This window comes from Macaca fascicularis, chromosome 5, assembly GCF_037993035.2.
Source record: "Macaca fascicularis isolate 582-1 chromosome 5, T2T-MFA8v1.1".
Lineage (NCBI taxonomy): Eukaryota > Metazoa > Chordata > Mammalia > Primates > Cercopithecidae > Macaca > Macaca fascicularis.
Window position 1 is genome coordinate 76,407,075 of NC_088379.1, and position 20,178 is coordinate 76,427,252.

General features: G+C 37.0%; 1 long non-coding RNA gene across 1 annotated transcript in view; it reads right to left on the reverse strand.

Moving 5' to 3' along the window:
- Window positions 1-200: 200 nt before the first annotated feature.
- The window catches only part of LOC107129685 (uncharacterized), a 39,634-nt gene continuing 19,656 nt past the window's right edge, over window positions 201-20,178 (reverse strand). Inside the window, exons 5-6 of the long non-coding RNA XR_001490598.3 lie at window positions 1,813-1,960; window positions 201-545 (exon numbers count right to left, since the gene is read on the reverse strand). This is a non-coding gene — a long non-coding RNA (uncharacterized lncRNA). The remainder of the gene's footprint in view (window positions 546-1,812; window positions 1,961-20,178) is intronic.

Genomic DNA, 20,178 nt, shown 5'->3' on the forward strand with positions numbered 1-20,178 from the left:
AACTCTTCACTTATTATCCTTGTAACTAATTGCTCAGTGTCTATTTTCTGTACTAGATGGTAAAGAGAGGGAATAGGTCTATCCTATTTGCCCGTGTATCTCCAATACTTATTAAAATATCTAGCATATGGCTGCCTCTTAAGAAATATTTGTTCAAAAATGAATGAATGAGTTAGGAAAAAACAAAAGGAACAAGGAGACAGTAGTGCAGGGAGCACACATGGTACCCTGCCGCAGCATTCAAGATAAATGTGACCATCTTACATTAGTATTACCTAGCTTTAACAAGTACATTGGCATAAGGCAACTATAAATATCTTTGGTGATAGCCTGAGACACAGAAGTCAGGCAGGATCAAATGCTGCACAATATCACACAGCGTGCCTGTGCTTCCACAGTATCAGAAATGCAGTGCTTGGACATTTGAACATGAATGCTGTCAGGTTCAAACTTCACTATGAAGTTCAACCATGTTGCTATAGAAAAACAAGATCCACTTTTGATCCTACCATGTAGAATTTGAATTTCCTGTCTGATGTTTTTAGCTATAATGGAAAACAGACTTAGACGAATAACTCATAATTATGGCAAGAGCACTGAAGACGAACTAAGAATTTAGTATTTTGAATGCCAATGCATCTTTTATCCTATCGTAAATTATTGTCAATTCTGCTTTTAAAGGAAAATGAGAGTACATTGCAGGTGATGACCACTTATTGAGAGACTGCAGATGGCATTAAATATTTCAGACTCACTGGCTTAAAATGTTATTCACTTTTGTTTACTCCTTCCCTTGGTGGAATTGGAATACAGGCTTAAAATTCCCTCTAATGCCAAACAGCTGCTACTTTGCTTTGTTTTATTTAAAACTGAATGTAGCTGCCCCAGATGCCCTGCCCATGTGGATCTGCAGAAAATGTCACTGAGCATCACCACCAAGCCCTGAAAAATTATATTATGCCTATATATTAATGAGCCATGGAGTATTTGTGGAGGAAGAGGGAGAAGACAGGGGATTCGCCTGTTTATTATACTACAGCACTAATATATGACTATCAGCACATTAAATTTTTACTCATATGGCTTGGGGTCAAATATTTAGAGGTAAGGCATCTTAGAAATTATCTGGTCAGATCCCCTTTATGATTAGAAAACCCAGCCCAGAGAATTTTAGTGATTTGCCAAAGTCACATATCTTATCTGTGCCAAGGCTTCGCCCTTCTCCCTTGACAATGCACCCAGCATTCAGTATCATGAAAGCACTTTTTTAACATTTGGGCTTTCACTCAGCTGTCACCATCTTAGCACACAATCAATACCTAGTGAACTCCCACTTGCTCTCTCTCCCTTTCTCGAAATCACTTTTTTCCCTCAGCCAGAAATTCTACTTTGATCTTGGTAACTGTTCTTTATATCATCCCAAACAACAGGCAGAAGCAAACTCAATGGTAATTTTCACTCACGTGAGTAATATGGACAGTTCCGTACCAGGCACAAAGGGAAACAATCTCAAAGAACTTGAGAAGTTTTAACATTATGAAGTAGTATCAGCTGAGAAAATGTGGCTATGAAATATATTAACTATTCTTTGAAGCCTCTTTCTGCCTTTCCTCAATCTCAATTTCTTCATGAAACCCAGTAGACATCCTGTTACTGACAAAGGCAGAATGTTTGAATAGATAAAATTTAAAGGCACTCCCTAGTCTACGGTAATAGAATACACATAATAGTTAGGTCAAGCTAACTGTTGGAACAAGAAAATCCCCAAAATACATATTTTGTCTAATATAAAGAGGTTTATTTCTTACTCACCTAATAGTACTGGGCAATGAAGGAGGTAGTAAGCTGTCCTTTGTCTAAGTAGTTATTTGGAGATTACATTGATGGAGATGACAGAGGCTTTTCCATCTTCTATACATAGCTTTCAAGATGCACCTGAAGTCATGGACACTCAGGCCATCTAGAAGGAAAAAGGGAGCATGGAGAAGCACATAGAAGTTTCAATGAGCCAGGCAAGCAGGACGGTGGAACATAACATTTTCATTCACAATCCATTGGCTAGAATTCAGTCACATGGCCTCAACTAACTGCAAAGGGATGCTGGGAGGCAAAATCTGGCTGAATTTCCAGGAAAAACAGGACATACCACTGGAGTGGAATAGAATCTATCTTAGCCCCTATGATATACCTAAATTATGTTTTTAAAACTCCCAGGATTCAATAAATAAATAATAGCTTTGATGAAATCTTATTTATGTACTCAAATTCTTCCATTATTAGATGATTAGAAAATCAGAGAGACACATTGCTCCTCTCAATCCAACTAAGGATTTCTAAGATTAAAGATGTAGCTAATGTCGTAATTTAATAAATAATAAATCCAAGCAATAAATCAAGTATTTGCAGAGAGCATTACAACCCATCAAGGCAAATATTGGTTTTGGCTGATTTTTTTTTTCATTAAAACTACACACCCACATATATCCAATCAGATTTTCAATTAAATTTTCTAGGAAGTTCAGCCTTAAAACTAAACGTATTCAATTAGTCATTGGAACAATCTTATAGAAACTCCTTAGAAATTTCTACTTACTGAGCATTTTGCTCTTCATCAGACACAGACATGGGGCATGATACTATTATGTCACCCATATTGCAGTGGGGAAAACAGAAAGTTGAATAATTTGTTCTAGGTAAGTTTCAAACCCAGGCCCATCTAACTCCAAAGTACTATGGTTTCCCCTGTGGTACACTTTTCCCAGTTGGTCCTTTCAAACGTTTAGATAAGTTGCATGTTTTAGTTAAGACTCCATCACAGTATTAGGATATTCTCAATATGAGCTCAAAAAGGTTTGCAGAGACTTAGAGTTAATAGCACTATCAAGACTTGACAGGACAAATCACCTGCCTCCATGTCCATCCACTGCTTACCAACAAGGGGAATTACTACAGCACAGAGAGAATCTTGATGCTATGCCTTTCCAGCCTCTGCTTTGAGAAATGCAGACTAGGAAGCAAGGATCAAGCCTGCTCAGAAACACAAGCCGAGGTATTATCCTAGCAACTCCCTAAAGCAATTGTACAACATTGTTTGCCTAAGCCTTAAGTGCTGATGCCTGGCAGTGAACAATGCAAAGTTCAAAGGTTTGCTCATTACCATAATGGGATATAAGCCTTTACTGTTGGCTGTAGAATAATGAAGATAATTCTTTTGGATTGTTCCTTCAATCTGTGTTTATTTAGGTTAAATACGTGTGTTGAGTAGCATTTTTTCTTTTTCTCACTCTCTTTTTAAACATTTTTTTTGAATTTTTTTCTGTGATTAATTTTAAGATAATATTCAACAATAATTAAGATAATATTTAAAATATCTTAAAATTAATTTTAAGATAATTTTAAGATAATTTTCATAAGGGGCAGAAGGTTATGAATTGAGGTCCCCCCACAAGCCAGCACAAAACATCTAATCCTTTACCTTTCCATGGTCAATAAATAGCACATTACATTAGTATTTCTGTATTTGCTAGTAATGAGAAACTTGTTAGCCTGACAAAGCCAGATTTAATTAAAACACACACACACAACAAATATGTTCATAATAGTAAAAAACATTGGCAGGAAACAAATGAGAACATATTGGAAAAAACAGAACATTTCTTTACCCTACGTGAGAACTTGAGCTCTAGCAGTGGTAATAAACTCACAAGGCAAAATAAAATAAGTGTTTTCATCAATGCAGTTTTAAGGTTAATTTTTAAAGATAAATTTTCTTACCTCTTCTTGACATGCCCTGATACACTTAGACCTTAAGTCAAAACCCTATAAAGAAATTGATTTTTTAAGTCATTCTTGCCACATACTCATTCTAGAGGTGCACATTCCAAAAGTGCTAATGCCTCTGGTTTGGGACAACTGACCTAAAGAGAGAAATTGGGGGATTTAATCACAGTGTTCCTTGTGCCTTGGAATGTTTGGAGCCACTGTCAGCTCATAGGTCCTTCCTGTGCTGACAGCAAGGAGTCTGTTCAGAAACTGTTACCCACAAGTCTACAATGAAATAAGGAATTTGAGCACTAATCTAAAAGACTTCTTCTAATAATTCCCAGAGTTGGGGATTGAAGAATAAAAGGAGCAAAGATACAGTCTGCCTTCCACCTTACACCTGAAGACTCCTGCAAGATGCTGGGGAACCATTATAGTGGTCACACCTTCCTGAGTACCTTTATCCTAACCTGCCCAGGTTTATCTGATTCAATGGAGATATGAAGAATCTTTGTGTAATGGCCAAGTAACTCTCAAAAGAGGGATGGTCCAGAAGAAACAGTGGTTGTAACTTTCCTTCAGATTCACCTTTGCTTTGTGCCCTGAGGAAGAGGGCTTGCAGTCCCTGACTTACAGGGATATTTACCATCTCTTAGCTACTTTTTCATCTCAAGCATTCCCTCCCTTCATCAAGCTAGGTTGGTGATCTTACTCCCTCCCATGGTGCCATGGTTTGAATGTTTGTTCCCTCCAAAACTCATGTTGAAACTTAATCCCCAATGGAACAGAGTTGGGTGCCGTCTAATAAGTGGTGTTTAGGTTATGAGGACTCCATCCTAATGCATGGATTTAATGTCACTATAAGGAGGGCTTCTAAGAGTGGGTTTGCTCTCTTCTGTTCCTCTGCCAGGTGAGGAAAATCATTCCTTTTCTCCAGAGGATGCAGCATTCAAGGCACCATCTTGAAAGTGGAAACCAAGCCCTCACCAGACACCAAATATGCTGGCACCTGCATCATGTACCTCTCATCCTCCAGAACTGTAAGAAATAAATTTCTATTTTAATGTTTATAAATTATCCAGTCTGTGGTATTCTGTTATAGCAGCACAAAATGAACTAACACACTTGGGAAACTGCACTACTCCCCTGAAAAAAGGAGAATTCTTGGTAGCTTCTCAACACTAAAGTCCCCAGGCTTTATTGAGGTGTTAATTGAGATGCTCAGTTGCAAACACAGAAAAGGAGGGAGAAGGGAAAAGGTGAAATCTGGTGCCAAGAGCAAAAGCAAAGATATTTCCACAATTCTGTTTCCTCCACCCTCTCAGGGAGAACTTTAACTGGCTTTCTCATTACTTTATCTAATAAACAAATACATGCCAAGGTAACCAAGAATTTTTCCCTGAGGATAATCAAATCTAATTGTTTGTGAAGAAAAGGCATTTCTTCTATCAACATGTCTTGAGGTGCTGTCCTTTATGCAACAAGAATCTTGGTATTTCAGGACTAGATGTTTTTGGCCCTTCCCTGAGCCACCATAGTAATTGAGACTAGCTCTTTCTTTGCTATCTAGGAGAGATGTTATCAATTCTAATAAGATCTTTTTTTATTACAAATTTTTCTCACCAGTATCATAAACATGAGGGAGGGTATTTCTTCCTGCCACTAATGCAAAATGCCCTGCTTGATTATGCAGATAAAAACAAAGAAGAAAGAGACTCCAACTTATAAGACATTTGCTCTCTAGTAGTACTATATTGGCTACCTGTTGATTCAAAATAAGTTGCCCCAAAATGTAGTCATATAATACAACAAATATTTATTATAATTATACAATTTCTGTAGGTCAGGATCTGGCTACATGTTAGCTGACTGCCTCTGTATCAAGGTCTCTCATGAGGTAGCATTCAAGCTGTCAAAAGGCTGAAGTCTCATCTGAAAGCTCAATTAGGGTGAATCTACTTCCTCACTCACTCACCATGATCCTTGCCACGTGAACCTCTCTATGTGACAACTTCCTTTCTCCAGAGCAAAAAATCCAAAAGAAAGTAAAAGTGAGTGCTCAATACAGGAGCTACAACATTTTTGTTAGCTAATGTCAGAAGTGACATCCCAAAACCTCTGTCATATACTGTTCTTTAGACTAGATCAATAAATCCAGCCCACATTTAAGGAGAGAGGATTGCAGTAAGTATACTAGGTGTAACAATAGAAGATGGGGATCACTGGGGGATGTCCTTGAGATTACCTACTACAAAGACACAATAAGACATGCAAAAACAACTAAGCAAATTATCTTGCATGATAAATACAAGTTTTAAGGAGGGAGAAATCATTCCTGCTGGAAAAATGAGAGAAGGTTTCAGCCTCATGAGATAGGTTTTAAACTGAGTCTTAATAAATGGGCAGCACTGTGATAAATAGTGGTGATTGGAGGGCGTTTTAAGCTTGGGAAAAGACATGAGCAAAGATAATGAGACAAGAGAATGTAGAATGCTTAGGGAATGACACTTAATTTGATTAACATGTGGGTCTAAGGAAATAAATGGTGGTCTTGATTTGTTCATTCTGTTTTTATAGGTATAAGATGAGCTCCTTGCAATAAAAAGCAACAACATGATGGAAGAAAGTTGAACTCAGAACCCAGTGACATCTGAGCTCAAATTCCAGCTTCTCCACTTAACTACTTTTGTCTCCATAGACAGATTATACAAATTCCCTGACCTTCCTTATCTGAGAAATTGTGAGAGTTCTGCCTTGCAGGGTGGGTGTGAGAATTAAAAGCATGGGACATACCTAGCATAGCCCTTGGCATATAGTGAACATTCATTTGTCACCTCCCTCTTAAAGAAAATAATTATCTTTTATTCTCTGTATCCCTTTTATTATCTCCCACACAATAGTACCTCAATAAACTTTTGTTAAATAAATAAATAGCTCCACTTCTCAGTCAAGTGGTGAGTTTCATCACTATATTGTTCTTCTTTGGGCTTCCATTTCCTGCTAAAATAACAATGCATATTTTATCTACCTGACCAAGAAGGAGTGGGTGTTAATTAGATTAATGAGTGATATTCAAATAAGTGACCTATATAAATTTGTGCTATCATTTGCTCATGCTGAAAAATGCTAGATAGTAATTTTTTAAATTTAATTTTATTTTAAGTTCCAGGGTACACATGCAGGATGTGCAGGTTTGTTACATAGGTAAATGTGTGTCCTAGTGGTTTGCTGCACCTATCGACCTGTCACCTAAGTATTAAGCCCAGCATGCATTAGCTATTTTTCCTGATGCTCTCCCTCCTCCCACCACCCTCCCAACAGGCCCCAGTGAATGCTGTTCCCCTCCCTGTGTATATGTGTTCTCATTGTTCAGCTCCCACTTATGAGTAAGAACATGTGGTGTTTGGTTTTCTGTTCCTGCTTTAGTTTTCTGAGGGTAACAGCTTCCAGCTCCATCCATGTCCCTGCAAAGGACATGATCTCATCCTTTTGTATGGTTGCATAGTATTCCATGATGTATATGTACCACATTTTCTTTAGTAAGAAGTGCCCTTTGCCCTCTGACAGGATTCTGAAACCTCCCAGCCATGTGGAACAGTAAGTCCAATTAAACCTCTTTTTCTTCCCAGTCTCAGGTATGTCTTTATCAGCAGCATGAATACAGACTAATACACATGCTGAGCTTCTTTTCATATGTTTCTTGGATGCATAAATGTCTTCTTTTGAGAAGTGTCTGTTCATTTCCTTTGCCCACTTTTTAATGGAGTTGTTTGCTATTTTCTTGTAAATTTGTTTAAATTCCTCATAGATTCCAGATAGTAGAACTTTGCCAGATAAATGGGTTGCAAAAATGTTCTCCCATTCTGTAGGTTATCTCTTCTACCTGATGATAGTTTCTTTTGCTGTGCAGAAGCTCTTTAGTTTAATTAGATCCCATTTGTCAATTTTTGCTTTCATTGCAATTGCTTTTGATGTCTTGGTCATGAAATTTTTGCCCATGCCTATGTCCTGAATGGTACATGTATCTCCATTTTATTTTTGTCAGGTTTGTCAAAAATTGGGTGGTAGTAGATGTGTAGTCTTATTTCTGTGTTTTCTATTCTGTTCCATTGGTCTATGTGTCTGTTTTTGTACCAGTACCATGCTGTTTTGGTTATTGTAGACTTGTAGTATAGTTTGCAGTCAGATAGTGTGATGCCTCCAGCTTTGTTCTTTTTGCTTAGGATTATCTTGGCTATATGTGCTATTTTTTGGTTCCACGTAAATTTTAAAATAGTTTTTTCTAATTCCGTAAAGAGTGTCAATGGTTTTTTTATGGGAAAAGCATTAAAGCATTACTTTGGGCAGTGTGGCCATTCTCACGATATTGAGTCTTCCTATCATAAGCATGGTATGTTTTCCATTTGTTTGTGTCCTCTCTGATTTCCTCGAACAGTGGTTTGCAGTTCTCCTTGAGAAGGTCCTTCACTCCTCTTGTTAGTTTTATTCCTAGGTATTTTGTTCCCTTTGTAGGAATTGTGAATGGGAGTTCATTAATGATTTGGCTATCTGCTTGTCTGTTTTTGGTGCATAGGCATGCTTATGGTTTTTGCACGTTGATTTTGTATCCTGAGACTTTGCTGAAATTGTTTATCAGCTTAAGAAGCTTTGGGGCTGAGGCAATAGATGTAGAATCAGATCATCTGCAAACAAAGTCAATTTGACTTCCACTGTTCCTATTCGAATACTCGTTGTTTCTTTCTCTTGCCTGATTGCCCTGGTCAGAACTTCCAATACTATGTTGAATAGGAGTGGTGAGAGAAGACATCCTTGTCTTGTGCCAGTTTTCAAAGGGAATGCTTTCAGCTTTTGCCTGTTCACTATGATATTGGCTATGGGTTTGTCATAAAAGGCTCTTATTATTTTGAGGCCTGTTCCTTCAATAGGCAGGTAGTAATTAAGTAGATTCCTAGGACAGCTCATTTACTCTTTATGTATATATTAATACTCTCATTCAGTCATCAGGTAGATTACAAAAATAAAAGTAATCCTTCAAGATTTCCCAAATGATATATAAGTCAGCAGTAAGCAAAAAGGAATATCAATAAAGGTAAGGAGAGGTAGCGCACAAATATACAGCCCACAGGATCCCACATTATTAGGAACATTCCAGTTATTGAAATGTCTTGTATTGTACCTAATTTTTATCACTTCTCTGTTCTCTTCCTCTTACATCATTCATTGTTTTTTCTTCCATTTTCAGCCTTTTCTTCCTCTTCTATTTTACTTTGCTTACACATTGTTTTCTTCTTTCTCAAAGCTCCTCCTGATGTGGTTTGGCTCTGTGCCCCACCAAAATCTCATCATGAAGTATACTCCCATAATTCCCACGTGTTGTGGGAGGGACCCATTGGGAGATAATTTGAATCGTGGGAGCAATTCCTCCCATACTGTTCTCGTGGTAGTGGATAAGTCTCACAAGATCAGATGGTTTTATCAGGGGTTTCCACTTTTGCATCTTCCTCATTTTCTCTTGCCACCACCATAAAAGAAGTACCTTTCACCTCCTGCCATGATTCTGAGGCCTCCCCAGCCATGTGGAACTGTAAGTTCAATTAAACCTCCTTTTCTTCCCAGTCTCAGGTATGTCTTTATCAGTACCATGAAAATGGACTAGTACACCTCCCTTTCTCATAAAAACCTATTGCTTCTATTCTGCTTACACTCAGCCTAATATTATCCTTGCTATCAGCAGAAGGGACAAAAAGTGATTATTTTTTCAAATCAATTAAAGACAATAAGGATATTGGCTAACCTATATCTAACATTTACTGCATGGCCAATCCAAGTCAGGTAAATTCTTACCTGATATACTTACTGCCTACTAATAAAAGAATGAAAACTCGCAAAACCTGGGTACTGTCCCAAAATATCCACCAATCTCTTGACTTCTGGGACCACTTTGAATGAGGAATTGTCTGAAACTTTGTCTTGTACCCAGGAAAAGTCCACTTTGTCAAAGTAAACAGGAACTCTGTAAAAATCATCTGAGATGCTGAGAGTTATTTGAAGCAGGAGGCACCATTATTTATAATTATCAAGTTTTTAAAAATTGTCTTGGGTCCTAAGAAAGCAAGACAGTCAGACTATCAATCATGAGAATTTTGCTCTGGCACTACCACCTGAAGAGTGTTTCTGCAAAAGTACTTGGTTACAGATGGAGAAGATGTGATAGGGATTTTGTCTATTCACCAAAATACTTTGTCTTTTTCTGGAACATAGCTAACTAAATTTCTCACCTTCTATTGAAAACATTACTTTTTGGGGGGAAAAAAACAGCTTCATTGAGGTATACTTGACATACAAAAATATTTAATTGTACAATTTGATGAGCTTGGACACATGAATATATTCATGAAACCACCACCCCAATCAAGTTAATAGATACATCCATCTCTCCCAAATTTTCTTTATGTTCCTTTGTGGTTTGAGTGTTTTTGTTATTTTTTTGTTTGTATTTTGTGTTTTTATATAGCAAGAACACTTAATGTGAGACATATTCTCTCAATAAATGTCAGTCAATAGATAATGGATATGATAATGTGATATACACATATAGTGTCATATTATTCAATCTTTAAAAAGTAAAACCATCCTGCCATTTGTGACAACATAAATAATATTGCATTAAGTGAAATAAACCAGTCAAATATGAGCAAATATAGTTTGAGTCCACTTATATGAGGTACCTAAATAATCAAACGCATAAAAGCAAAGAATAGATCTACGGTTACCAGGGGTTGAGATGAGGGAGAAAAGGGGACTTATTGTTCAATTCCTATAAAGTTACAGTTATGCAAGATGACTTAGTTCTTTTTCTGGAACACAGCTAACTAAATTTCCAGTCAAACTTTTCCAGTCAAAACCAGTCTGTGAAAACTGAAATAAGTACCTACTTCTTCACATGCACAGATATCAATGCATAACCACAAGGATCAAGAACAATCAGAGTAGGATGACATCACCAAATGAATGCAATATTTGCTACTGACTGACAATAAAGAAATAAAGATGTATAGACTGCTTAACAAAGAATCAAAATAACTTTATAAGGAAGCTTGATGAACTTCAAGAAAATACAGAGAAACAATTTGATGATGTGAGGAAAACAATAAGTGACTTACATTTTGATGGAGATATTTAAATATTTTTCAAAAAATCAAACTGAAAATATAGAGCTGAAAATACAATGAATGAAATAAACAGTGCAACAGAGAGCATCAACAATAGAACTGATCAGACAGAAGAAAAATCTGTGACCTAAAAGACATTTATTTTAAAATATACAATCTTAGGAGAAAAAAAGAATAAAAAGAAATGAAGAAAGCTTATGAGATTTATGAGTCAGTATCAAAAGAGCAAATTTTTAAGTCATAGGAATTTAAGAAAGGGAAGAAACAAATAAAGGGTTAGACAACTTATTTATAGAAATAGTAGCAGAAAACTTTTCAAACTTGGAGAAAGAAGTAAATATCCAGGTACAGGTAGGTCAAAAGTCTTTAATTAGATTCAATCAATACACGAAGACATATTGTAATCAAACTGTCAAAAATTAAAGACAAAGAGAGGATACTGAAAGCAGCAAAACAAAAGAAGCAAATAGCTCATAAGAAGTTCTAATACAGCTTGCAGCAAGCTTCTTAGCAGAAACTTTACAGGCCAGGATAAAGTGTGATTATGTATTCAATATTATGAAGGATTTGAAAAAAAACTGGCAACCAAGAACAGTGTACTTATAAGGCTGTTCTTCAGAAATGAAAGACAGATGAAGACTTTCCCAGACAAACAAAAGCTGAGGGAGTTCATTACCAATTGACCTGTCTTGCAAGAAATGCTCAAGAGAGTTCTTCAAGCTGAAAGAAAAGGATACTAATAAGTAATACAAAAAGATCTGAAAGTATAAACTCACTGGTAAAAGTAAACAGTCAATCAAATGCCAAAAAACACCTAAAACTGTAATGGTGGTATGTAAATTCCTTGTATCTTTAGTTTGAAAGTTAAAAAAAAAGCCATAAAAAATAATAATAATACCTACAAGAATTTCTTAAGGGTTATTCAATATAAAAGGATGTAAATTTTGAAAATGTGAGTGGGAAATGGTGTCAAAGTATAGAGCTTTTTTGTGTGTGATCAAAGTTATGTTTGTGTCAGCTTAAAATATCCTATTACATCTATAAGATAGTTCTTGTAACTCTCATGATAACCAAAAGCAAAAGCATAATAGATAGGCAAAAACATTAAAATCAAAGAAACAAAACATACCACTAGAGAATATCACTTAGCCAAAAAATAATACAGTCAAAGAGGAAGAAAGAAGCAAAGATCTACTAAACAATTAGAACACAATTGACGAAATTGTGGTAAGTTCTTACTTATCAAAAATTACTTTGAACATAATGGATTAAAATCTCCAACTAAAACACAGAATAGCTGATGAGTTGAAAAAAAGGACACAATTATATGCTGCTTACAAGAGACAAGAGACTTACCTTCCCCTATAAGAACACATAAAAACTGAAAGTGAAGAGATGGAAAAAGATGTTCCATGCATATGAGAACCAAAAGAGAGCAAATGTAGCTATACTTACATGAGATAAAATAAACTTTAAGTCAAAACTGTAAAAAGAAGGTCATTATATAATGATAAGAAGAGTCAATTTGGCAAGAGGATATAACAATTATAAATATATATGCACCTGACATGACATCTGAGTTTCTAAACTCACAATGCAAATATTTATAGATCTAAAGAAAAAATATAGACTGCAATACAATAATAGCAAAAAATTTCAACTCCCCACTTTCAGCAATGTGCAGATCGTCCAGATGGAAAATCCATAAGAAAACGTTGGAATAAATTACATTCTAGATCAAATGGACCTAACATACATACACAGAATATTCCATCCAACAGCAGCAGAATATATATTGTTCTCAAGTGCATACAGATTATATGTTAAGCCAAAAAAACCTTAACAAATTTAAGAAGATTGAAATTATATCAAGTATTTTTTCAGAACACAATAATATAAAACTAGAATTAAATAACAGGAGGAACTTCAGAAAATTATCCAATATGTGGAAATTAAACAGCACACCCTCTGAACAACCAATAAAAAAAATTAATAAAAATTAATTTTTATTAATAAAAAAATTAAAAAAAATTTTTATCAATAAAAAAATTAAAAGAGAAAAGAAAAAACTTCTTGAGACAAACAAAAATGGAAACACAACGTACCAAAACCTATGAGATACAACAACAATAGTACTAAGCGAAAAGTTTATAGCCATAAATGCCTACATAATAAAGAAGAAAAATCTCAAATAAACAATTTAATGTTGTATTTCAAGGAGCTAGGAAAACAAAAACAAATGAAACCCAAACTTAAGGAGGAAGAAAAATAATAAAGATTATAATGGAAATAAATAAAATTGAAACTAGAAAAACAATTTTTATTTGTTTTTTTGTTTTTTTTTTTTTTTTGAGACGGAGTCTCGCTCTGTCGCCCAGGCTGGAGTGCAGTGGCCGGATCTCAGCTCACTGCAAGCTCCGCCTCCTGGGTTCACGCCATTCTCCTGCCTCAGCCTCCCGAGTAGCTGGGACTACAGGTGCCCGCCACCTCGCCCGGCTAGTTTTTTGTATTTTTTTTAGTAGAGACGGGGTTTCACCATGTTAGCCGGGATGGTCTCGATCTCCTGACCTCGTGATCCGCCCGTCTCAGCCTCCCAAAGTGCTGGGATTACAGGCTTGAGCCACCGCGCCCGGCCTAGAAAAACAATTTTTAAAATCAACAAACCTAAGAATTGTTTTTTAGAAAAGAAACACAATCAACAAACCTTTTAGCTAGGCTGAGAAATAAAGAGAGAAAACTCAAATAAATAAAATCATAAATAAAAAGTAGATATTACAATTGGCACAATAGAAATACAAAGGATCATAAGAGACTATTATGAAAAAGTATATATCAACAAATGAGATAACTTATAAGAAATAGATACATTCTGAAGCACACAAAAAATCAAGACTGAGTTATGAAAAAGTGAAAAACCTTAACACACCAATACCAAGTAAAGCAATTAAATCAGTAATCAAAACTCTCCCATCAAAGAAAAGCCCAGGACCTGGTGGCTTCACTGATGAATTCTATCAAATTTAATGAAGAACGGATACTAATTATTCTCAAACTCTTCCAAAAAACTGAAGAGGAAAAACTATGTCCATGTTTATTTTACAAGAACAGCATAACCCTGATACCAAAGCCAAAGACACTACAAAAAAACTACAGACCAATATCCCTGATGAATATAGCTGCAATAATCCTCAATAAAGTGTTAGCAAACCAAATTTAACATAATATTAAAAATATCATTTACCATCATCAATTGAGATTCATCCCAGGGATGCAAGGATGGTTCAACACATGTAAATCAATAAATGTGATACATTATATTAACAGAATGACGGATAAAACCAAATTAATATCTCAATACCTGCAGAAAAAGCATTTGACAAAATTCTGGTCAGGCACAGTGGCTCACACCTGTAATCCCAGCACTTTGGGGGGCCGAGGCAGGCAGATTACCTGAAGTCAGGAGTTCAAGACCAACCTGGCCAATATGGTGAAACCCCATCTCTGCTAAAAATACAAAATATTAGCTGGGCATGGTAGTGGGCTCCTATAATCCCAGCTACTCAAGAGGCTGAGGCAGAAGAATCACTTGAACCTGAGAGGTGGAGGTTGCAGTGAGCCAAGATCAAGCCACTGCACTCCAGCCTGGTGACAGAGCGAGACTCCGTCTCAAGAAAAAATTTGACAAAATTCAACTTTCTTTCATGATTAAAAATCTCTCAGCAAATTAGGTATAGAAATAATGTACCTCGGCCGGGCGCGGTGGCTCAAGCCTGTAATCCCAGCACTTTGGGAGGCCGAGACGGGCGGATCACGAGGTCAGGAGATCGAGACCATCCTGGCTAACACGGTGAAACCCCGTCTCTACTAAAAAATACAAAAAACTAGCCGGGCGAGGTGGCGGGCGCCTGTAGTCCCAGCTACTCGGGAGGCTGAGGCAGGAGAATGGTCTAAACCCGGGAGGCAGAGCTTGCAGTGAGCTGAGATCCGGCCACTGCACCCCAGCCTGGGTGACAGAGCAAGACTCTGTCTCAAAAAAAAAAAAAAAAAAAAAAAAGAAATAATGTACCTCAACAGAATAAAGGTCATATATGACAAACGAACAGCTAATATCATACTCAATGGAGAAGAGTGGGAAGATTTTTCTCTAAGATCTGGAAAAAGACCAAGATGCCCATTCTTGTTACTAGTACCCAAAGTATAGTACTAGAAGTCCTAGCCAATGCAATTAGGCAAGAGGAAAAAATAAAAGCCATCCAAATTGAAAAAGTAAATTGGATGAAATTAAACTATATCTGTTTGTAGATGGCATATTCTTATGTAAAGAAAACCTTAAAGACTTTAGAACTAATAAATAAATTCAGTAAAGTTGCAGGATACAAAATTAACATACAAAAAGCAGTGGCATTTCTATGCATTAATAGCAAGCTATCTGAAAAAGAAATCAAGAAAACAATCCCATTTATAACAGTTAAAAGAATAGTTAGGAATAAAGTTATCCAAGAAGGTGAAAGATCTGTACACTGAAAATTACAAAACATTAATGAAAAAATCGAGGAAGACACAAATAAATGGAAAGATGTCCTGTGTTTGTGGATTGAAAAAAATAATATTAATATTGTTAATGTTCATTCTACCCAAGCAGGGGGGCAGAGAGTGAGGATGATTAATGCACACAAAAATGTAGTTAGACTAAATAAGATCTAGTATTTGATAGCACAAGAGGGCAACTACAGTCAACAATAATTTATTGCACACTTTAAAATAATTAAGAGTATAATCAGATTGTATGAAACACAAAGAAAGGATAAATGCTTGAGGTTTTGGGTAACCCATTTACCCTGATGTGCTTATTACACATTGTATGCCTGTATCAAACTATCTCATGTATCCTATAAATAATACACCTACTATGTATATACAAAAATTAATAATTAAAGAAGTTTTTAAATTAAAAAAAGTTCGTACTACCCAAAGTGATCTGCAGATTCAATGCAATCCCTATAGAAATACCAATGATGTTAATCACATAAATAGAAAAAACAATCCTAAAATTCCTATGGAAAAACCAAAGATCCAAAATAGCCAAAGCAATCTTGAGAAAAAGAACAAAGCTAGAGACATCACACAATCTGACTTCAAAATACACCATAAACTGTATTAACCAGAAAGCATGGTACTGGCATAAAAACAGATGCGTTGATCAATGGAACCAACAGCCCAGAAATAAATTCATGCATTTATAGCTAATTGATTGTGATTATTCATAAAAGCCAAGATATGGAATCAACCTAAATGTTCATCAATAAATGAACTGATAAAGAAAATGTGATATATATATACATAATGGAATACTATTCAGCCTTTAAAAAGAAGAAAATCTTGTCATTTGCAGCAACATGGATGAATCTGGAGGACATTATGTAAAGTGAAATAGGCTGGACACAGGAAAACAAATATCACACTTGCGTGTGGGAGCTAAAAAAGTTGATCTCATATAAAGAGAGAGTAGACTGGTGGTTACAAGCTGTGGTGGTTATGAGTTGAAGGAGGAATTGAAAATCTGTTTTGTCAAAGGATCCAACTTTCAGTTAAGCCGGAAGAGTGTGTTCAAGAGATCTACTGCATAACATGGTGACTGTAGTTAATAATATATTGTAGTCTTGAAAAATGCAAGAGTGGTTATAAAGCATTCTCTCCACAAAAATTACTGTGTGAGATAATGCATGTGTTAATTACCTAGAGTTAGTCATTCTACAATGTATGTATACTTCAAAACATCATGTTGTACATGGTAAATACATACAATTTTATCTGTCAATGTAAAAAAATACTACTACATTTTTTTAAAACTTAAAAAAATAAAAATTGCCATCAGAATCAGCCCTCATTGGACTCACAGTCTACTGGATCTAAACCATGAAATATTTTTGCCTACACTCTGTCCAACTCACCTTTAAGAACTACAATAATTTAACTGCAAATTCCCATCAATCTCTATTGCCTTCCAAAATCATCAGTAGTATCCCCTTCTCTCAGATCTCTTACCCATTCCAGCACTGGTACAGCCCTCTCCGTTGCTGCCCCAGGAAGCTGGTGAGGAAGGCACCTGTGAGAATGAGACTTCTTGGCCTCTACTGGTCATACGCAGCAACTGCCTGAAAAGTATAGCATCCTGGAAGCCCTACAGCCTCCTTACCTCATCCCATTAACCCTTCAGGGTCCTCCACTGCCCCAAAAGAAGACTGATATTTTGCAGAGTATGATAAACTTTGCAGAGTATGGACAGACTCTGGAAACACTGTGACATAATCTTGCTCTTCACAGTTCTGCATCCTTTTCCCATTTTCTCTCTTACATATTTCCCTCCTGTTACTCTTTCTTTTATGTTTAATTACTTCAATTTTTGCATATTTCTGTCTATGTCTTGGGCTTGCTGCTGAAGTTCCTCTCAGCACTGCTTAAAGACACAAATTCAGTTTTATCTATGAGTAGACTGAGCCTAAGGCACATTATTTCAAGCATTCCAGGAAACAAGACACCCAAATTCTACATTCCTCTATTACCAAAATTATTTTCCAAAACATCCATAATGACTTACAATGCTTTACTTTATTCAGTAAAGATGTATTGAACCTCTACCATGCAACAGGCACAGTTCTAGGCATTGGGGATAGAACAGCAAACAAAACATTAAAATATGGGGCAAATATTTTTATTCCACAATTAGGGCTTCCTTTGAATGCAAATATTGCTGAGAGGTAACACAGATTTACATAAACATTGAATTATTCATGCATATCATCAATTTTTTTGTGAAAGTCATGCATCAGTAGGCAGACAGGGGGAACTATTTAAGGAGCAGCTCTAGCCCTTTTGACTCTCCTGTGGTCAAATCACAAAAGTTATTATGACAACATAATTTTTTAGAAAGAACACGCACATTGCAGCTACAAATACAGGGGTTTAAAGATAACTCCATTTACTTGCAAACTCTGTGACCTAGAGTAAGATAACTAACTTCTCCGAATCTCTGTGTTTTCCTCTGGAGAAATAGAGGAATCAATATCAATTTATCAGGATTATAGAGCAAGATTGCATGTGTAAGCCCCTAGAGCATGATTGTGCCCAGTCAGGCCTCAGTAAACATGAGCTTCCTTGTCATTCCCAAAGCATCCTGGTTTATGGCCAGAGACCAGTGAGCTAGGGTGACTCTAATAACACCTGCACATAATGGCTGAAATTGCTTTAATAAGGGATAGAGACTTTGACTTCACAATTAGAGGTGTTTCCATAATTAACAAAATTGCCACCCCTAGTTTGCGATCTGATTATACCTACTCCTTTTGCATGCCCAGCCTGCCCTGGCAACTCATGAGACCAAACACAGGAGGTGAGGCTCCCTCTGAGCCCTAGAAACTGTTCGGGGTATTGGTCCTTTCTTCAACGAATGAAGGCCAGGCCAAGGAGTGCATGAAGTCGAGCGTTGTCAGACCTCACACAATATAGGGAGGGAGAAAGCAGGCATTAAGGGCAAGAAGACAGACACTTACTTAGTGTTATTTCTCCCCCTTTCATGTCAGTTTGTGTCATTTTATTTACTGCCTCTAGGGAATCAATTAAAACAGTGCTAATTTATGGGTCTTAATGAACAAGGTATTATGCAAACTGTAAGCATGGCAGCCTTCTTGAATTGGAGAACATTCAAAAGCACAATCACCTGATGTGACATTCTCCCTCCCAGATTCCAAAACAGCATAGGAATAAACATTATGAATACAATTGTGTGTGTCTGTGTGTGTGCGCGCACGTGCACGTGTAGGATGCATGCTGCATGTATAACAGTCTACACTTCTTCTCACACCTACTTCTCTCCTCTCTAAGAACCCAGGCAGAATGTTTGCTAAAAAATACAAAGTTCATCTGCATAATACACAGTGGTGTTTTGCTGTACATGTCACTTCTTGGACTAACAGAGAAATGTATCCCTTAATTGTCCACTCATGTAATTGGTACTTTCGAATCCCTGCGATTAGATAGACACCATCCCAGGCTCCAGAAATGTTAAGGTGAAGAAAGTACAGTCTGCTACTTTAGAATCACAGGCAGTTGGAGGAGGAAGACATCTAAATGACTGTAGCGCCTTATTATACCATAGAGGAAAGATACTCTGGGGAGTGTGGAATGGAGTAGAAGTCAGGACAAGCTTCACTGAATCACTTACAAAGAAAATATCCCCTCCCTCTCCTGTGTTGATCAGCCTGTGGTTCCCCTAGAGCCCTCCCTCCTCAGTCAGCACCATGAAACTCTGGACTGAATTCCATTTCCTGCCTGGACAGAGAGCCCTGGCAGGATTTGTGCATGAGGACTTTTTGTCAGTGGACTCCTCTGGCCTGAAAAGAGGGAGTAATCCTCGGCTGACATGCTCATAGCCAGTGGACCTGGTCACAGCCAAGTCCCATTCACCAGGATCCAAGCCTCCTGCCTGCCACCCAAACAGTTGGCCATCTGTGGCACTCAGTTGAATTTGAAGCTGAACCTTCCAAGGGCAGGCTAAATCACAGCCACTGCCCAGATAGAAAAACGAAGCCAGCCCTACAGAGCATGACCATTTCATGATTTCAGTTGATTTTCAGCCAAGCATCCTCGTGTTTACCTGTGCTTATCTCACTGCTGTCACTGTCATAATATGCAGCTTGTAAAGCTCATCTTTACTTGCAGAGGCAATGTGGTGCTGGGTGGCTATTAGCCCAGGATCTGAAAACAGATTTCCAGGTTTGAATCCTAGTTCCACCACTTTCTTATTATGTTCCGTAAGAAAAGTCATCCACTGTGTGCTTCAGTTTGCTCATCTATGAAGTGGACATAATAATAGCTCATTCCTGATAGGCTTCAGTGTAAACGGTAGAACAATATGTATTTAGGCAGCAGCAAGGGCAGACACGGCACCCTGGAGTGTTTCCCGTCACAGTCTCAGCCAGCCCTGCCTGCTCTGCTCCTCTTTTCTGGAATTTTAGCTCTCATGGCTTCTGCTTCTCTTCCATCATCATAACTTTCACCTCCATGTTTACATCCAATGTCATCTTCTTTCTTCTCTTCTTTCTTGGTGGCATATGTGAGCTATGATGGGAAAATAAGAGGCATATTCCTCAAAATGTCAGGATTCCAAACCAAGGGACAGATTTGTATTTACAAGGTTAACCTGATGAAACTTAAGCATAGCAGACATGTTCCATGGAAATGTTTG